Below are 20041 nucleotides of genomic sequence, written 5' to 3' on the forward strand. Positions count from 1 at the left end.
TAGTCTGCAGTCTGGCTAGACTAATAAACCTGTATTTGGTTAGAGATCTTTACTGCAGTTTACAGATTTTGATGTAAATATATTTATCATATGGTCAAAAAAAATCAACATTTTTGCTGCAGGCTTTACTGATGTTCCCCTGCCAGCTGAGGTGGAAGGGTAGTATTGAATGTTCATGAACATAATCATTCAAAGTACTATTGTATATTTTTAGCATGTCCTCAAGTTTACACACTCATACAGTGTTTACATGGAAACAATTTAGTGTGCATAAAGAGGTGTAGGGTGTGTGTGGGTGCGCGTGCATGCAGAGGGATGTTTTCCTGGACATTTTAAATAGTTTTACCTTTTGGAAAAATATATTTTTCTTGAAATTCATATTTTGGGGATTATATCTATGGTACTGTGGCTCATTGACTCAGACTTTGAGCAAGAAGGGACCACCATGATCATCGACTCTGATCTGCGCACTGCAGGCCACAGAACCTCAGCGTCCTACTCCTCTAATAGACCCATAACCTCTGATTGAGTTACTGAAGTCTTCAAATCATGATTTAAAGACATCGAGTCACAGAGAAGCCACCAATTAAATGCTTTAGAGAAGAATCACTAATCTTACATTTTCTGAAACTTGGATTCACGCTTCTTACTCTTAAGATTAATTAAGATTTCAGTTTGTAAGAAAGGCAGTAAAACCAGGTAAAAATATCAATACTTTTATAAATCATTTTAAAAATCGGAGTGAAATAGATGGCAAGAGTTTAATAGTAACTTATGGCAAAAGTAATACATTTCAGTAATATGGCAGTGCGCTCTCTCGTTGACCCTATGTCACAGGGTGTCTCTTCAGCTACCGAGTGAGCAGTGCTGCTTAGCCCATTTTCATGGTCTCCTAGTCACAAACATACACAGTCTGTTTATTTTACACCACCTGTACCTTTTAATCCTCAGTTTCCACACATGATGGACATAGGACAGATATACAACAGAAGGAGCCTTTCAACCTGCTTTTTCCCTTCTCTGTTCACCCTCTAAGCTCCTCCCCTTGCTTCCTGTTTCTCCCAGTTATATATCCTCCCCATTACTAAGCCCATTAGCCCAACAATTGCCACCAAATGTCAGTAATTCCCCCCACACACACACACCAGGGGTCCGGTGAAAAAAATAGTATGGGATCATGTAATTGAAGACTCTATGATCATGCATATGCACAAAGAGGCTGAATTGTGATTGCACAGGTAAGCTTAACTGTGGCATTCCCTAACTTTTGAGTGCCCCCCCCCGCCTCCTCTGCTATCTTGCCCCATCACTAAGGTATTTAAGTATTTTGGGGACGTTGGATATATGTACAGGGGAAGTGTAGATGTGTACCACACAATCAAAGCTTATGTCGAGAGCATGTTCCTGTGGATTGGAAGTTCTCAGTTAAGATGTGTGTTCTGTGTGATCACTGCACTCTGTGCAAAACATTTGTTCATTTATTGAAGGATGGTTTGTGTGCTTACTCTTTGTTTGTTTGTTTATCTGTATTACGGAAGCTCCCAAAAGCCCCAGACAAGTTCAAGACCCCTATGTATATGGTCCCTGCCCTAAGAACTTAAAACAAATTTGAAACAAGATTGAGCAAGTGAGTGTAACAAACCACTGAAGGGAAGCTTGGAAGGAAGATTGCGAGGGGTAGTAAGGCCACTTGGTTGCATTGTTTGGCTGTTGCACATCTCTATAGTTCCAGATCACACTCCTGTTCATTCTCACTTGTATGTACACTCTTGGACAAAACAATGGTGGGTGAGCTGACTAAATATGAGATACAGTTGAAATATTTACAGTTTAAAATAGTTTCTGACAAGAAGCTTGGAGAATTCATAAAGAATGTTTGTTCTGAGTACATTTTGTTAGACAAGTTTTGGACCAGTGGAAAAAATGCATAACTAAATTTGTCTGGACACCTTATCCTCTTATAAACAAACTTCAATACATTCATCTTAATAGCTAAATGAATACAGACAGTTAAGCAATAAGAATGCTTTACACTGACAACAAAACTTGTTAAACATTTTTGGCAAGCGTAGACATGTTAAAGACTATTCAGCTTTGAAAGCAACAGGTGTTACTTCATTACAAATATATTCTTGTAATTAAAATGAGGAATGACATTTAATATTACCTTTTTTTCTGAGTCATGTCAACCATACTTTTGTTGGGATGTTCCATCTTATATTGACCAAGTCAGAGTAAACTTAGACTTCTAGTATATTCAGAATTTCTTATTTAACAAAACACCCCAATTTCCAATTCTGGGATTTAAATATCAGCATTATGGCAATTGAAGTACTTAACTTAAAATCCAGTGTGGCTTTCTTCAAAATTCTGTGTTCTAGAATGTTCTCCTGACATAAGGTTTGTATTTAATTTCCTTGACTTGTGGTGGTGATTGGTTGTCTTTGTATTTTGTAGTTCACAAGTGTGCCAGAGATGCTTCAGAAAAACACTAAGACAAGTCTTGCCCTCAAAGATCTCATAATTAAACAATGGATTTAACAGGCAAATGAGGTCACAACATACATCAGGAAGGGTGGTGGTTGCTGGGTGGGGGTGGAGCAGAAGGCAGAGTTGCAGATCATAAAACACAGAGCAAAGTGTGTGACAGCCAGAGACAGAGTATTCTCAGTTGAGGTAATCCTGCTATGGAATGAACTTTCAGAGAAGATTAGATGAATCCAGAGTCTGACTGTCTTTAGGAAATGCTACAAAACTTTCCTTTCTGATAATGCTTTTCCACCGTGACCCAAATGACATTCACATTATTAGCTTTCATTTTTTCGTTAGCTTTTATTTGTTCTGCCAAAACAAACAAATCATACCTAGAGTTAAGATAGAAATACGTTTTCCAAAATTTCTCTATTTTTGACTAAATAGCCTTCTTTTATAAATGTTTACTGAAAGACACAACCGTGAGTGTTTTATCAAATAATACTTCATCTGACAACAGCTTCCCCTTAGAATATAACATGCACAGAAATGAAAGAAACTTGGTTGGAAAACTGTTTCAGAAGTTTTGAAAAGAAAGTAGAAAAATGCTCAGGCAACAGGTTTTTTAAAAGAAAAGTTTCACATCTGTTTACAGAAATTCAATATGTAACTAAACAAGAAGAAATCTTCTCTGATTTTTATCCCAGCCCGTTGTCAAACATCTTTGATTTTGTTTGTGCCACCCCTTCAGTCAGGAGACCATATAACTGGTTGTGCTTTCAGGCTAGGAAATACTTTACAACTAGGTGTTTTTGCTTCCTGTTCCCAGAGACTGAGTCTAAAAATTCTTAAGTGAATTTAGTGCTGGGGTGAAGTGTTGAATTGCCAGCCATGGACACTGAAATAATGTAATATTGATGTACTTTGGCAACAGTTTGCCAATTATTGTTGGTGATGGTGGATTGTTTTGTGATGTGGACAACTTCCTGCTAAGCATTAGACTCAGATGATCCCATTTCATGTATGCTGACATGCATTTCTTTAGCAAATTGGGGCGGGGTGGGAAGGGGAGGAGATGATTGCAGGGCCCATTGTCTGACCTTTGTTTTCTTGGCTAGTCCCTTTGGGGGTGCGTAACTGTAGAGTTGCACTTGTAAAATAGGAAGATGGTGATGCACTCTGGCTGCGCATTGTTGGATCATTTTATTTTTATTTTTTGGAAAGGTGGGGAAGGCAAGGAAGAGAAATGTAGAAGTTCTTCAAATGTAGAAGGAGTTCTGGTTCTTGTGCATTCAAGGTCCTCATCAGTTTTAACATTTTAACTCTTAATATTCTTAACCGTTAATCCTACTGTGACTGATAGTGATTCTCATTGTGAACTATGGAGTGTTGCTGTTCTTTTCTTTCCTTAATTACTGTTGTCTTGCCACCCCTTGTTCCTTCTATTGTCCTCTGATAACCCTGAAAATATGCCTAATCACAGTGAGATATGGCAGCCAAACCTGTGTGGTGAGCACAGGAACACAGTCTGTATGTAAAGTCACCAGTGTCTTCCTTCCAATTGCTCCCTATAGTGAGGAGTTTGCTTGATGTTCTTCTATGCCTCTACCAGGAAGCTTCCCCCCCTCCCCCCGGCTTTCTTTACACATAAATGGAACAGTCTCAACCCACATTAAGGAGACTTCTTTGGAACTCTGTCTTTTCTCCCAAAAGTAGCAATTTAGTGGCACTAGTGCAAAGGATACAACCCTCCTTCCCCTTTCACTGTACTTGAGGAATTGTGTTGATTTTGGGCGTTCTCCATAGCCTGGGAGCAAATGATACTTGGGATTCAAATGACCTTTCCCATATACAGGGCCAGCTTTACGGGTGGGTAACCACCCAGGGCACTATGGTCTCGACTCCACCTGCTTGCTGTTCCATCTGTTGGGCGGCCACCCGGTGCTTGGGGAGCAGTACTTAAAGAGTGCCAAAGAAAGTTCTCCCAGAGCGCCATTTTCCCTAAGGCAGGCCCCGTCCATGTACTATATTGTGCTACAGAATGATAGCTAGAAATGCCCAGTGATGGCTTCGGCTAATGGCTCTAAAGTTTGGTTAATGACTGCTCCAGTCCTTATCCCATCTCCTGATGCTGCTAACAAGGGTGCCAGGTCCGAGGTGGTATTTTGTATGGGGATGGGTATCTTGTCTAATAAGAACTGGACCACGTCAGATGAACACTTAACAGTCTTTTGGCCACTGATGTCCTGGTTTGGGTTTGAATTGATGGTTAGGAAAAGAAATATTGTGTAAGCTATTACAAATCATGTGAGCCATCAGATCCCAAATCAGTGTTTCTTCACTACGATAATTCCATTATATAGGATTTTATTGCTATTACGGTACATTTTCCCTCAAGTGTTAGAGGAAAATGCATTCTGGTAATCTGGGTAAATATTTTCAAGTATTTGACTGTAAGCTACTGCTGTTTACATGTTTAAATATAAGCCATTTCCTGTACCTTCTGAAAAGCCATAACCTGTTGCCAACACACTCACTTCTCATCCACTGGTCACTTAGATGCTGGCTGTAGAATAGAATAATAAAAAAAACCACATGGGGGAGGAAAACCAAAGCCATCAGTGGAAACTGCTGCTCCCCTTTTGTAGTTGAGTGCAAAAAATAAATAAATTGTAGGTGCAGTAAGTGCAGTGTATTCAGCCCCTGCCCTCCCCCCCCCCCAATTTTAAGGACAGTAAACTGGATTTAAAATGTCCCAAATGGGCACCGTTGAAAACTAAAACCACAAATCTAAAATCTTCAATAGGAAACTAAACAGAAATCAGAAACAAGCATTCTGTTTAAACATTACCAGAGATAACCACTGTTTCAGTTTACACAAGAGATTCCATTGCAGGCAGGTGCTGAACATCGTCCTTGCACTCAAATTCTGACCTGAAAACACCACTGCTGTTCCACTCCTCAGCCTTTCTTGAGCAGGCATTGTCACTTGTTTTATGTGGAAATTGGATGTGTGTCCTATGTTGTTGTGTATATTTAGTGTTTGTTGCATTACAGGAAAGATCTCCTAGCTTTTGGCTGTGCTGAACTCTGTGGATTCCTTCTTGGGGTCTGAATGAGCAAGGTAGTGTAAACAACTGAAGATATGACCAACACAGGGACCACGCTGATGATTAGTCTAGATAGGAGGATAAGTGAAACTGCTCTTGTTTTACCTCAGTATAATCTGGGACGCTGCAAAGGAGTCAGAATTCTGTCTGGACAAAGAAAATAGACAAATACAGAGTCCTGAAAGTGCAGGATCACAATCAGTATTTCCAGTATGTTTTAATTCCCTGGGCCTTCGTGTAGCTCTTGGGCTAACTTTAACAGCAAACCAACTCAGTCTTGAAAATTTTAACAGAGCAGCTACTTGCATAGAGTATTGCTACATGGACAGGTGAAGGGAAAACTTTTGTTTATTTGGTCAGTGAGTCAGATTAAAAAAAAAAAATTGTGAAAGCACATCAAACATTACATTGTTAGCCCTGGAGAGAACTTCCGTAATTCTACAGAGCGCCTAGTTCCCCATGAAGGACATGGGATTAGACCCAACATTTGGAAACATTTATATTACTGGCACCTATAGCCTGGTAAAACATGGTGTACTTACTTAGCTTGGCCAAAACAGCTTCCCCTAACCTAGAGGTTTGAGACTTCTTCTCAGTGGTCCTGATTTTTGTAGCCTGTCAGGTTGAGGAAGAAACAGAGCATTAGAATTAGCAAGAGAGTGTAATAATTCTAAAGAAACTGAATAATACATCTGATGTAGAAGAAAAACGATCATATGTTGGCTATAGGCCCTCATTATCTTGTATTAACCTAGTTTTGTTCAGATTTTTTTTAAAAGCAATTTAGGCCTTTTCGTGTGGACTGAAAAACAGAACTCTTGAACTACATTTCTCCAACAGTTCTTGCAGTTTTCCAGGTTTCACTGTTGTGAAAGGATATGTGCGCATGTGGGGCAAGCAGTAGTGGTCAGACAGGTATGAGGAATAACAAATAAAAATGAGTCTGTGAAAGGGAAAGGAGATGTATTCACAAATAGCAGACCATTTGAAAGTTTCTAAAATATCTGGAGTCTTATTTCATTTGTCAGAATATTGCAGCAATTTTTAATTCATATAACAACTTAAAAAAGAGTGACAAATATTAACATTATGGGATTTTATATGTTGTTGTTTAAATCTAACCTGGGACAACTGTCTACAGTATTGACAGTTCCTTTGTAAATGCTGAGTGCAAAGTATCTTTTAGACGTGGAAGAGCAGAGAGCCAAAAATAAGGGGCATCTCAAAATATCTGTTGACTTAGGGATTTGTTGCATATGTAACAAACTGGCTATAGTGTGCGCCAAATGCAAAGTGAACCAGGAGCTGTGCTGCAAAGTTGGCACAGTGTTCTAATTGTTTTTAAATAGTCTGCAGTGTCAAAAGCAGCTGGTTAACCTAAGTACCATTACTAATTAAAGAGAACCAGAATCAGTGTGGAATGCAAGATCACTGCAGCCTTACAAGGGCAGATTTAGGTCTTTAACAGTTCCTGGAGCCAGAATGTAATGTAGTCAAAGAAATAATCAGAGCCAAGATGGAAGTGGTCTCTGCCAATATTTCAGCACAAAATTAAAGTTTGGAGACACGCTGATACCTTGGAAAATGCTTAAACTGTAGATAGATTATTAATAATAAATTAATTGTTTAGCCACTGCTGTTTACCTAATTTAGAGAGCTGATGGTGAAATTCTGGGTCATGACTGGGGAAACAGCAGGGGACTGGTTTTAGTTCTGGCTTTACCCTTACACATGCTACAAAAGCTGAGTATCTAAGTTTCACCAGCCACTGAGGTTTTATATTTTTGGTATGTTTCATGGCATGCTGTGCTGTACACAAGCCTATTCTAATCTGACCTTCCAACTTTCTGTGAACATTAATTAATTAATTAATATAATTGCCCATATTTGAAGGCGTGCAAGAACTGAGAGTTGAAAGCAGCTTTTGGGAAAATTTAATTTAAATATCTAGAATTTTGTTTGCACTGTGGGCAGAAAAAGTGGGGATTGTTATTTCTTTGCACACAGTTGCGAATTTGTTAGTTGTAGGTGGAATAAATGTTAATAAAAGAAAAATGGGTATCCAACAATGTCTGAATAATATAGTCACTTGCTCTACTGTGCTAATTAGTCATACTGTACCATTTAGAAATGCATGTTCGTGGAAAGTGTTTTCTGGAATTGCAGACCCTTGACAAATCCAGGGTGACTTCAGCATGAGATAATCACCTTGTGCAGTACTACTTGTGTGGAATAATTCCTTACTTAGCTAAGGAGACTTCTGTACTGAAATGTTTGGAGCCTGGAAACTTGACATTCTCGAGATTTATAGAGTGGCAAGCATTGTACTTCAGAGAAAAAGCTTTAGAGAAAGCTTGTGTAGATTGACCAAAGGGGAAGTAAACAAAGCATGCATGTAACCAAAACAATGTCTTTAATTGAATTGAGAAGCACATATAAGAAGTTGCTAGCACAATGTATTTTGGTAGGCCCTGAATCAGTAAAAACAAGTTAACATTTCTCTTCTGTGTTTGGAAGATCTCTTCAGTATCAACACACTTTTATGGTACGCCATTCTCATAATTAATGCCATATATTATTACCTTTACTGTGAAGGTGTTTTCCATCTTCTCTTAAATTCTATTTTTAATAATTGTGTGCTTCTTGCACAGATGATGTATTTGCTTGGATCAGTGTTTTTCATAACTTAAAAACATAAATGGTTACCCCATGTCTCTTCCAGTACGGAAAATCACAGCTTTCAAAATCCTCTTCATTTATATCTTTGAAGCTTTGTTGCATTTTGGTTGGCTGTTGTAGTGGAGTCCTTTCAAGATCAGTTACATCTTTTTGCTAACTGGAATGGGAGGGGAAAGCAATCCATGTAGGAAGGTAGACGCTACCAGGATCAGTCCTGTCGCTGGCAGTGGCAAGTGGCGGATGTTTCTGAGGAAGGCGTTATGCTTCCCAGTCCATATAGTGCAGTATAGGTTAGAATGCCCTAACCAGCGTCATATTTACTCAGATACTGAAATACTCCTGCATCTGATCTGCCTGCATTAGTCCTCGTTCATTATTTTTACTGGTAAAGATGAACTTGCTGCTGGGAAGGAGACTGAGACCATGAATTAAAGTCCACATCATGCATTTAATTTTAAATTTAAACACAAGCATGGAGTACACTTTGTGCTTCATCTGCTGCTTGAGATTGAATTCATTTCCCCCCCTCATCTTTGAAGTAGCAATAAGATACTGCTTCTACTCTAGTTCTACAGACTAGTTCCACAGTTTGAGAGCACCACTCTCTTAAAAGATTGCCGTTTCATTCTCACTATATGTGTTTGCTTATAGACAGGAATAGATTCTCTTGTACACCAACTATTTTTAACTAATAAACTAGTTAACATTCTCATATGTAATGATGATAGCATGAGTTACGGAGGTGTCCTGAAATAGATAAATATGACTCTGTTGTGCATAAAACAGTGATGAAGATAATACATTTTTCTATAAAACAGAGCAAAAGAGGTTCTCTAATTTCTGTTTCTAGAGAGAGAATTTTGTAAAATTTGTGCTACCATAATAAAGCAGTGGAAACACCCTATAGAGGAAATATGTTGAGCTTTTTATGAGCTTGTAAAGTATTTTCAGTTAGTTACTGAGGTACAAGCGCTAACATGGATGTCTCTTCCCCACCAGTGAGGATGTCCTCCTGAGAATGCCAAAGGAAATTAAAGTATATGACAAATGGATAGTTAACAACACGTTTTAATTACTTGAGTGAGGTGATTCACTGCAATAATTTTAATTTACCACTGTTTATTTCAGTTTGGTGTATCTTGATCTGTTTAAAGCTTATTTAATAGTAATTATACAGACCTAAACAGTACCAGCTGTGCAGCTAAAAGACAAAATGAATTAGAGTCTTGGAAACAGTTACATATATGCTTTAAAGCAGGGGTTCACAACCTTTTTCATTCTGAGGCCCCCCCAACATGCTATAAAAACTCCAAGGCTCACCTGTGCCACAACAACTGGTTTTCTGCATATAAAAGCCAGGGCTGGCGTTACAGGGTAGCAAGTAAGGCAGTTGCCTGGGTCCCCATTCCACAAGGGCCCCTGCGAAGCTAAGTTATTCAGGCTTTGGCTTCAGCACCGGGTGGCAGGGCTCAGGGCCCCAGGCTTCAGCTCCATGCAGTGGGGCTTCAGCTTTCTGCCACGGGCCCCGGTGAATCTAACACTGGCCATGCTTGGTGGACCCCCTGGAACCTGCCTGTGGCCCCTCCAGGGGCCCCTGGATCCTTGGTTAAAAACCACTGCTTTAAAGGACTTTTTATAGACAACCTATAGAAGCTTCAGTTGCTTGTTCTGGGACTACTTCCTTTCAACACCTAATTGTTTAAGACATTTTACTTAGTTTTGTTTCCATTAATTACATTCTGGTAATAATTAGTTCTTACATATGTGGGAGTAGTATACTATTATGTCTAGTTATGTGTTCATGTGTGTGAAATTCCCCAGTGTGCAATGTGGGCTGCTGTGTCTCCCTACAGGGTCTGCTCACACAGCCACTAGCATGTAAAATCACTCTGGGCTGAATAAAATGAATCCATCCATGAATTACATACAGGGCAACACCCGCATATCCCCAGTCCGAGTGTCGCTGCCCCAGAAAAGTGCAATTTACACTGTTCATTTCCCTCCTGGACAGTGTAAGCTCATAGTCATGTCATTGCAACAATGGATAATGATTGTTTTAAAGAAAAAGCTATGTAAATATAGGAACGCTCTTTCTCTATAGGTTGAGTTGTTTTTCAAAGCTCAGAAACAGTATTTGACCTCTATGATGAGAACATACTTAAACAAACTTCCCAATATTTGCTGTGTTAAGGGATGGTCTCCATAATGTGGGGACTTACTTTTGCTAATACAATTTCATTTTGGTTGCAGCCTAAAAGTAATTAGTGTTTATGACCAGCTTTGGGAAATCTGAGATGTAAAATACTTTAAGTGCAATAACCATATGTAAATTACTAATTATATCAGTATTACAGATCAGTAATAATTCTCAGTTTATACTAAGCAATGACCCTCAGACATAGAACTTTTCACTGCTCTTGTGAAGCCTGTACACTTACAAATATAAACTAATGCCTTCAGGAGGAATTTAAGGAGATTAGTCACACAGTAATCATAACTTTATTACTCTTTCATGCAAACAGCTGTAGGAATAGCCTTGGCATCCACACAACCATGCAATTCTAGGCTCGATTAGGGTGGTTAAATGACCCAGAGTAGTGAAGTTTTGTCTCTAAAATACATGGTTTTAAAAAAAAATTAAAAGCAAGGCTGAAAGGGAAGAGAACAAGGAAAGCATAATAAAAAGAATGAAGAATCAGCTTTTCCTGGTAGACAGAAACACTTTATTTGTAAAAGGCACCAATCACATCGTGCTGATGCTGTCTTTATTTGCCTTTCACATTTATGATCTAAAGTTTAATATTAGGTCTTTTATCTAATATTAAAGTCATAATCTAAAATCTTAACTGATTCCTGGCAAGATACATACTATTGTATTACCTTATTGTATGCAAGAGAGAAGCATTGTTAATTAACATGATATAGTTAGAATAATCCTTCAGACATTACTGGCCCTATTGTCTGTTGGGACTGACCATATGAAGAAGACGGAAATCCACATGGCAATACCCACTTTTCCTTTTCTGAAATTTAAAATGAGCTCTAATTCTTAATATGTTCTGAAGCTTGCTTTTACAAGTATTTTTTTCAATTGTTCTTAAAATGACTAAGATCATGTTAAGATTTTCAAAGATCTTACTTGTTAGTTAATGAAGCTCTTTCACAGAGTGATACTAGTTCAGAATATGGAAATGAAATAAAAACTCAACCCCCAAATAAGGCTGTATTATTAAGTCATGCTTCCTAGTTAACTAGGAGAGGCAGGTAAAAGAATGCTTCTTGTAGTACTGATTGTCACAAAGTCATGCATAACTAAATTGAACTAGACAGGGTGGATTTGATTTAAATCATGATTTAAATCTGTGACAGGGTCAGGCCTGATGGCTACAGGAGAGTGAGAGAAGGCAGATATATTAGCCCCAGGTTAACTAGGTCCCTTTTCCCTGGATAAGGTAACAGGGAAGGTTTTTAAACAGAAAGGAAATTTATTTGTAACAATTACAAAGAATACAAAAGGAGAAAAAAAAAACTTAGTAACAAAACAACGCAATCAAGAGGTATAACACAACAGCTTTCAGGAGGGAGAGGTGTTCAGGTTAGCCCGTGCCCAGAGCGGGGGGGCTTCCTCGGCACTCGTGGTCTTCCACCCTCCTGAGTTACCTGGTGGCCTAGAGCGGGGGGGCTTCCTCGACACTCGTGGTCTTCCACCCTCTCGAGGTACCTAGTGCCGCGCCCAGGGTCACCGACCCTCCCTCTCCTGAGAGTGCCCAACAAAATGGGCACGGCTGCGGGGTGGGTGGTTGGGAGGGAGGGGGGGTACACCCATGTATTATAGGACCCCTCCTAGAAAACAATAATGATGGTATTCACAGCAACTAACGGCTGTGACTGGCGGCTCTCGCTCTTTCCCGCAATCAGAGGGTCAGACGGAGAGAACCGGACGGGGTCACCGAGCAGAGAACCCCGGACAGCGCCCACCGCTCCTCGAAGGTGTCAAGGGAGTCGGTGGACGTTGCCCAGAGGAACTCCGCCCGGATACGTGAATGTACTGAGAGCCGGAAAACGGCCTCGCAATCGCAGGACGCCTCATGAGCCAACCTCCGCTCTCTGGTCTTATAAATGGCTGTTTTAGCCAAGGCTAGGAGGAGGCTAACCAGGAGATCCCGCGACTTGGTGGGGCCACGGATGGGGAGTGTATAGATAAAGAGGTGGGGGGAGAAATGAAGCCAAAAGCGCAAAAGAATATTTGTGAGGAGCCGAAAAAGAGGCTGCAATCTGGCACACTCTAAATAGACGTGCGCCAGGGTTTCCCTCACATTGCAAAAAGGGCAAGTCTCCGGAAGGGAGGTAAAACGTGTCAAAAACACGCCCGTGCTCACAGCCCCGTGAAGGAGCCGCCAACTGATGTCCCCGACGGGCCTCGGGACCAAGGTGGAGTACAGGCTGGCCCACCGAGGTTGCTCGCCCTCCAAAGGTGGTAAGAGATCTCGCCACTTTGTATCGGGGCGGGACACCAGGGTGCGGGCATGAAGGGTATGGAGCGTGAGTGTATATAAATATTTCCGTGATGCAACTTGAAAACCGACCGGTTGCAGTTCATGCAGCCGGCTCGCAGTGAAAGGATGAGGGGTGTGTTGGGATCGGCAGGGTAGGGGCCCGATGGAAAGGTCCGGCGGGCCTGGGGTAAGGGATGGGCGGGGCGCGCCCTCGCACAAGGCTCGGCTAACATAAGCCCGAGCGGCGGGGGTCAAAGCGGCCTCCACCTCCTGAAGCACGCGCCGGGGGGTGCGAAGGCTGGAGAGCCCCATGCGTCGAGCGAGCGTCAGGGGATCCAGCCAGTCCCCCCGGTCGTAGTCCAGGAGGTCCCCGACCCTCGTAACTCCCGCCAGGACCAACCTCTGGCGCACCGTGCGGGACTCCGCCGCCTGCACACAAAGTTGGGGGTTGTGTAGCAGGGGCTCCGTGAGGAGATCTGCCCCCACGATGGCCGCCACGGACCTGGTCGTTGAGAACAGTTTCCAGGCCCGGAGGAGGTCCTGGTAGAAATCCGGTAGCCCAGAGAGGTCTCGCGGAAAACCTCTCGGACAAAGATAAAAGAGCTGTCGGTCATATCGGAGCCCATGGAAGCGGCGTAAAAAGGCATGCGCCAATATGCTCCACGTCGAACTACCTGCACTATAAAGGAGCCTCTGCAGGGCCTGGAGGCGGAAAACGCGGACCTGAGTGTACAGACACTTCAGGCCCTGCCCTCCTTCCTTCAGGGGCAAGTGGAGAACTCCAACAGGGGCCCAGTGCAATCCTGACCAAAAGAACTCCAGAATCAATCTCCGGAGGTGGGACAGGAAACCCGGGGCCGGGGCTAGGGTGTTGAGCCGGTACCAGAGCGTGGACAGGACTAGTTGGTTAAGCACCAGTGCTCTCCCCCGAAGGGAGAGACATCGGAGTAGCCTCGTCCATTTCCTGATCCGCTCAATCACGCCGCCTTCCAAATTTTGCCAGTTCTCCGGCGGAGAAGGGTGCGTGGCAGAAAGGTAAACGCCGAGATAGAGCAGAGGGCCGGCACTCCACCGGATGGTCTGAAGCGCGGGTGGGAGGGGGCTTACCTGCCGCCAGCCCCCCACCGCCAAGCCAGAGCTCTTGACCCAGTTGACTCGGGCGGAGGAGGCTGCCGAAAAGATGGCTTGGCATGCCTCCACTCGCGCCAAGTCGCCCGGGTCCTGGACCACGAGGAGGACGTCATCGGCGTACGCCGACAGGACCAGTCGCAGCTCCGGCTCCCGCAGCACCAACCCCGTCAACCTCCTGCGGAGGAGACAGAGGAAAGGCTCGATCGCCAGAGCGTACAGCTGGCCTGAGAGGGGACACCCCTGCCGCACCCCTCGCCCGAAGCTGACCGGTTCGGTCAGGGTCCAGTTGAGCCTAACCAGACACTCCGCGGAGGCGTACAGCACCCGGAGAAAACTCACAAACTGAGGTCCGAATCCAAACGCTCGCAGGGTGCTCAGGAGGTACCCATGATCTACCCTATCGAACGCCTTCTCTTGATCGAGAGACAGGAGGGCGAACGACAGACCGTCTCTCCGCCCGAGTTCCAAAAGGTCTCGGACTAAAAAGAGGTTGTCGAAAATGCTGCGACCCGGGACAGTATAGGTCTGGTCTGGGTGAATCACGTCCGCCATCACGGACCCTAGCCGCAGTGAGATTGCTTTCGCTACGATTTTGTAATCCGTGCTAAGGAGTGAGAGGGGACGCCAGTTTCGTAAATCGCGGAGGTCCCCCTTCTTCGGCAGCAAGGCGAGCACCGCTCGTCTGCACGAGAGAGGGAGGGCCCCGCTCTGCAAGGACTCAGCCCAGACAGTGACTAGGTCTGGGCCAAGGATGTCCCAGAACGCGCGGTAAAACTCCACGGTCAGCCCGTCCATGCCCGGAGATTTATTGGTGGGCATGCGACGGAGGGCGTCCGAGAACTCGGCCAGGGTGAGAGGCAGCTCTAGCCGGTCTCGGTCGCCCACGCTGACCGTGGGGAGTTCCTCCCAGAGCACCCCGCAAGCGCCAGGATCGGTCGGATCCGGGGAGAAAAGGTTTGCGTAGAAGTCACGGGCCCTCCCACACATCTCCTCCGGATCCGTGAGGGGGGTGCCGTCTTCCGCTAGAAGGCAGGTGACGTGTTTTTTGGCCCCCCTCGTTTTCTCCAGGGCGTAGAAGAAGCGGGAGCCGCGATCCATCTCCTGAAGGAGGCGGATGCGGGACCGGACAAAGGCACCTCGGGCCCGGTGGTCCTCGAGGGCTCGAAGTTCCTCCCGCTTCTCCCGGCACGCACCGCAGAGGGACGGGTCCCCGGGGCTGGCGGCCAGGCGCCTCTCTAGCTCTAAGACCTCCCGTTCCAACTGCTCTATCGCCGCATTTCTCCGTCGGCTGGTGCCCCGAGTGTAGTTGCGGCAGAAGAGCTTGGCGCGCACCTTCCCTAAATCCCACCAGCGCCGCACCGAGGGAAAGGCACGCCACTGCTCCCGCCAGGCCAGCCAAAACTCCCGGAAGGACATCACAAAGCTCTCGTCCTCCAACAGGCTGTTGTTAAAATGCCAGTAAGTCGGCCCCGGTCCCTCTGCACGGAGGGAGACCGTGACGGCAACCAAATGATGGTCGGAAAAAGGGGCCGGCCGAATGGTGGAGGAGTGGGCCTGTGAAAGATGGAGACGGGATAGATAAATACGGTCTAACCGAGAGCGGTGCGACCGGGCCTCCACCCGAACGAAGGTAAACGTGGAAGTATCATCTGGGTGATGGTCACGCCAGACGTCCACTAGGGAGTGATAATCGACTATGTCTCGAAGAATGGTCGCGGCGGCCGGGCTCGGCTCGGCCCCCGAGCGGTCCCGTTCCTCGAGGGTGGTGTTAAAGTCCCCTCCCAGGATCAGGCACTCGTGTGAATCCAGGGTGTCGAGAAATTCGGACACCTGCTGGTAAAATTGCGGCCGCTGTGAGCTCACTTGCGGGGCATAGATATTAACAAAATTGACCACGAGCCCCTCCAAACGAACTCGGAGGTGCAACAAGTGGCCCGGCACGGCCTCAGTGACTCCGAGCACCTCGGGCCGCAGGGTGGGGGAGAACAGGGTCGCCACTCCAGCTTGCCAAGCCGTGCAGTGGCTAAAGTATACCCCGTCCCCCCATTCCAGCCGCCACCTATCCTCGGCGGTTGGGTCCGTGTGGGTCTCCTGCAGGAAAACCACAGAGTACCTCCCCTCCCGAAGGTAGGAGAGCACCTGGGACCTGCGGAGAGCCATCCTACAGCCCCTGGTGTTCAGGGTTACAATGATGAGAGGTGTCATGCGGAGGGCTGGGGGGGTGGGGAATTCTCAGGGGTGGGGGTACTCATGGCCCCCGGCGGGTCGCGTAGCAACCCGTGTCCCATCCCGTGAGTAAGTAACTCTTTCCGGAAGCTGCGGGCCCGCTCGTAGGCCGCGGCACCGCCCTTCCCTTGCCCTCTACCCTCCCTCATAAGGGCTCTCGCGGCCCGAAGGAGTCGATCAAAGTCCCCCCATTGCTGGAGAGCCAGCTGTGCCCTATCGCGGGCACCACGGCATCGTTTCAAGAACTCCCGTAATGCATGCTGCAGCTCATGGGGGGGTAGGGTTACAACTCCCAGAGCAGTCCCTGGTGGGGCTTTTGATGCAGCTTCGTGGTCCGCTAAGGCGGGTAGGCAGGGTGCGGACCGCCGACGGGGTGTCTGACAGGCTGGGGTTACTAACTCCATCTCGTGCCTTGGGGCGGACGGGGATGGCAGGGGGAAAGGTGCAACTCCTGGGGAGTCGCAACTAGAAAACATAAAGACTGCTCCCTGGGGGGAATCTGCAAAAGGCGGAAAAGAAATAACCCCAGGGGCGGCGGTAGCCTTGCAGGAGGAGGGAGACTGAACCGGAATAGGGGTGGGGGCAGGGGCAGAGGTAAGGCCCTGGGCTTCAGGAGGCGCACAGCGAAAAGAAGGCGCCTCCCGAGCAGGGTCGGGGGTGAAGGGGCAAGGGAGGGGGCTCCGAGGAATGCTAGGTACTGGCTCCGGGGTGGTCGTGGCAGCCATGGCCCCAGGCGGTAAACCACTTTCCGTGGGGTGCTCACCCGGAAAGGCAGTCAGGGGGAAAGGGCATGGGGAGAGGGGGCCTGGGGTGAGATTGCCCAAATCGAGGCCGGCCGGCAGTAAATCATCCCCTCCCTGGGTGACCGGGGTCAAATCCAGGGCTTCAATCTCTGCGTACACAGAGGAGAGGCCGACTCCCACCACCCCAGGGGCCTCTCCGCTAGGGCCCGCCTCGGCGGTCACGTCGGGGTTCGTTGGGAGTTCAGGTGGTATCTGGTTAGAAGGGGCTTCCCCCGGGGCTTCGGAGGGGAGGGTCCCCCGCGGAGGGGGGATTCCACCCTCCAATGCTGGTCTATCTTCACCTCCCGACACCAGCGAATGGATCTCACTCGTGGCCGAGGCGGGAGGCTCAGGGTCGGTACCTCCCTTCCTGGTCTTCCGGGGGGCTTCCGCGTCAGATGAATGCAGCGGAGCTCGAGCCCTCCGCTTGCCTCGCTTCCCCTGGACTACAGTCCAGCCCTCCATGGCGTCGTCCGGGGGTGGAGTAGCAGGGGACGGAGCGGGGCGCGGAGGCAGAGGTTCAGGGGTTTGGGGGGGTAGCGGTAAGGCAGCATTAGGGGCGGGGGGTTCTCCTTGGGGCGAGCCCTCTCCTGCACCCGGTAAAAGCTTTGCCACACCCCCCTCCATAGGCTCTGCCGAGGTGGTTACGGCAAGAGTGGGACTCCCGTGGTCGCCCGGGCGTTGTTGGAGGGGTGCCTCTTGGGCCCGGACGGGGGCAGCGGTGGATCGGGTGGGAGGGGGGGTGGTGTCGGGTGCCGGGTGGCCAGGGGTGTCGGCAACAACAGGGCCGATATCCCGCCGGGTCTCGGGGGTCTCAGGTGCCCCTCTCCCCCGGGCCAAAGGGCAGTCCCTGCGGACATGCCCTGCCGAGCGGCAGAGGTAGCACCGGGCCTCTCCGGTGGAATAAAAGACCCTATAGCGGGCTCCCTGGTAGGGAACTAGGAAGGACCCCTCGAGCGCCTCTCCGTCACGCACCCCCGCCGGCAGTAAAATCTGCACTTGCCGGCGGAACGATAGGACGTGACGGAGGGCGGGGTCCTTGCAGCCTAACGGGAGAGGGCTAATAACAGAAACAAGCTTCCCCAGGGCAGAAAGAGCAGGTAACAGGGCAACATTAGGTAAAAAGGGAGGAACGGAGGTGAGGACGAAGCGAACGCCCAGATCTTCTAGCGGTTCCAGGGGGAGAAACACCCCCCCCACCACTAGGCCCTTCTCCACCGCCTCCTGGGCGGCAGTCTCCGAGGCCAGAAAGAGAACGACCTTCCCATACATCTTGGAGGCCGCCACAATGGCCATGGGTCCTACCACTTTCGCCAACGCCTGCACGTATGCCTCCACGTGGGGCGAGGCGGGTACTAGGAGGCAACGAACACCGTGCTTCCTGGTCAGGGCGGGAAGAGGGCCCCGATTGCTAGTAATGGCAGCGGAGGCAGTGGGAGGGCGAGATGAGGAGGCGGCAGGTGAGGGGGGGCCTGTCGCCACCCGGGCATACGTCCTGGGGGCCGGGGGAGGGATGGTCGCAGAGCTGGTGGAGGGAACAGCTGGGAGGGGTGCCGCGATCGATGACGAGGCCACTGTGGTGGGGGCGGCCTCTGCCACGGAGGGTCCAGCGGCATTAGCGGGGCCCTTCCCGTTTGGCCCGCTTCGATTTTTCCGTCTAACTGGGGGGGGGTTCCTAGAATCTAGTGGGGCAGGAACCAGAGCAGCAGTAGTAATCGCCCCGGTGCCTCCCACTGCCGATGCCCCAGCGGGGGCGGTGGCAGGGGTTCTAACAATGGAGGCGGTGGGGAAATCTTGAGGGGTGGGCAGGAGGGTAGATGGGGAAGGGGCAACCAATTTCGGTGGAGGGGCCTTGCGTCCCTCCTTCTCTGCCATTGTAAGCAGGGAGAGACAGGGAGACACTGGGAGGGGGGGGGGGGCAAAAATCGGGGTCCGGTAGTAGGGGTAGGCTATGGGGTAAACAATCCGGGGGGGGGGGGGGGGGGGAGGACAACCCACCACAAGTGTCCAAAGAGTCTCGCTTGGTTGGTTGTTATGCCTGGTCCAAAAGGCAAAGTCCAAAGCAAACAGCTGGATCCGAAGGCAGATGGCAGATTGCCAGCAGGGACGAAGCAGCGGGGGCCGTGATAGTCGTAATAGTGGTGGGGGGGGGTTGGGGGCACCGATGGATCTGGGGGTAGCTCCCTGCTACACCCCTGTGCCGCCGCAGGCGCAGCTGAAATGCAGTCAACTCCCCCCCCCGAGGGTAAAAATTCAAAAGAAATCCCTCAGTCTTACGGCCTCTCTCCACGATGATTCATAGCTGCCCGGGAGTTCTCCGGCCTCTGGCGTCTGCTACAGCTGTTGGCTCTGTCCCAAGGCTCTCGGAAAAAGTCCAGGCAAAAAGCAAAACAGCTGGGTCTGGGGGGGTCCACTCCCCTCTCCGGACAGCAGGTTGGCAGTCCTCCCCCCCTCCTCCGGGGGTTTCAAGTAAGCAAGGAGCAAAGTCCAAAAGCAGGCATCGGGGGGGGGGGGGGGTGCTGGCGACCGGCCAGCACACTGACGCAGCTCAAAAGAACGAAAAAAAACGAAACCAAAAAAACAAAGCGTCCGGCCCAAACGCGGGGGGGGAAACTAAGCAAAAGGAAAAGTGTGAAAAATCCGGGCCGGGGGGCTTTAGGAAAGAAAGGAAAGCAAATAGCTCAGGAGCGAGTGAAGAACGATTCCGGCTCCTTAACAGGGAAGGGTCCAGAACAATCAAGAATCTTCTGGAGACAATTAAGACAGGCTGATTAGAACACCTGCAGCCAATCAAGAAGCTGCTAGAATCAATTAAGACAGGCTATTTAGGGCACCTGGGTTTAAAAAGGAGCTCACTTCAATTTGTGGTGCATGTTTGAGGAGCTGGGAGCAAGAGGCACTGGGAGCTGAGAGTGAGAATGCGTACTGTTGGAGGACTGAGGTGTACAAGCATTATCAGACACCAGGAGAAAGGTCCTATGGTGAGGATAAAGAAGGTGTTGGGAGGAGGCCATGGGAAAGTAGCCCAGGGAGTTGTAGCTGTCATACAGCTGTTCCAGGAAGCACTCTAGACAGCTGCATTCCACAGGGCCCTGGGCTGGAACCCGTAGTAGAGGACTGGCCCAGGTTCCCCCCAAACCTCCCA

The 20041-nt window shown here is 48.0% G+C and overlaps 1 protein-coding gene and 1 long non-coding RNA gene across 3 annotated transcripts in view; one reads left to right on the forward strand and one right to left on the reverse strand.

The window, feature by feature from the left end:
• KIAA1671 (KIAA1671 ortholog) overlaps nucleotides 1–20041 on the forward strand; it is a 168409-nt gene that overhangs the window by 71806 nt on the left and 76562 nt on the right. The window lies entirely within an intron of this gene.
• On the reverse strand, nucleotides 1066–19628 carry LOC140898986 (uncharacterized). The gene is made up of 3 exons (XR_012155174.1): nucleotides 18895–19628; nucleotides 6125–6197; nucleotides 1066–2841 (listed from the first exon to the last, which is right to left on the reverse strand). It is a non-coding gene; the product is annotated as an uncharacterized lncRNA (long non-coding RNA).

This window comes from Lepidochelys kempii, chromosome 15 (genome assembly GCF_965140265.1).
Source record: "Lepidochelys kempii isolate rLepKem1 chromosome 15, rLepKem1.hap2, whole genome shotgun sequence".
NCBI classification, from domain to species: Eukaryota; Metazoa; Chordata; order Testudines; family Cheloniidae; genus Lepidochelys; species Lepidochelys kempii.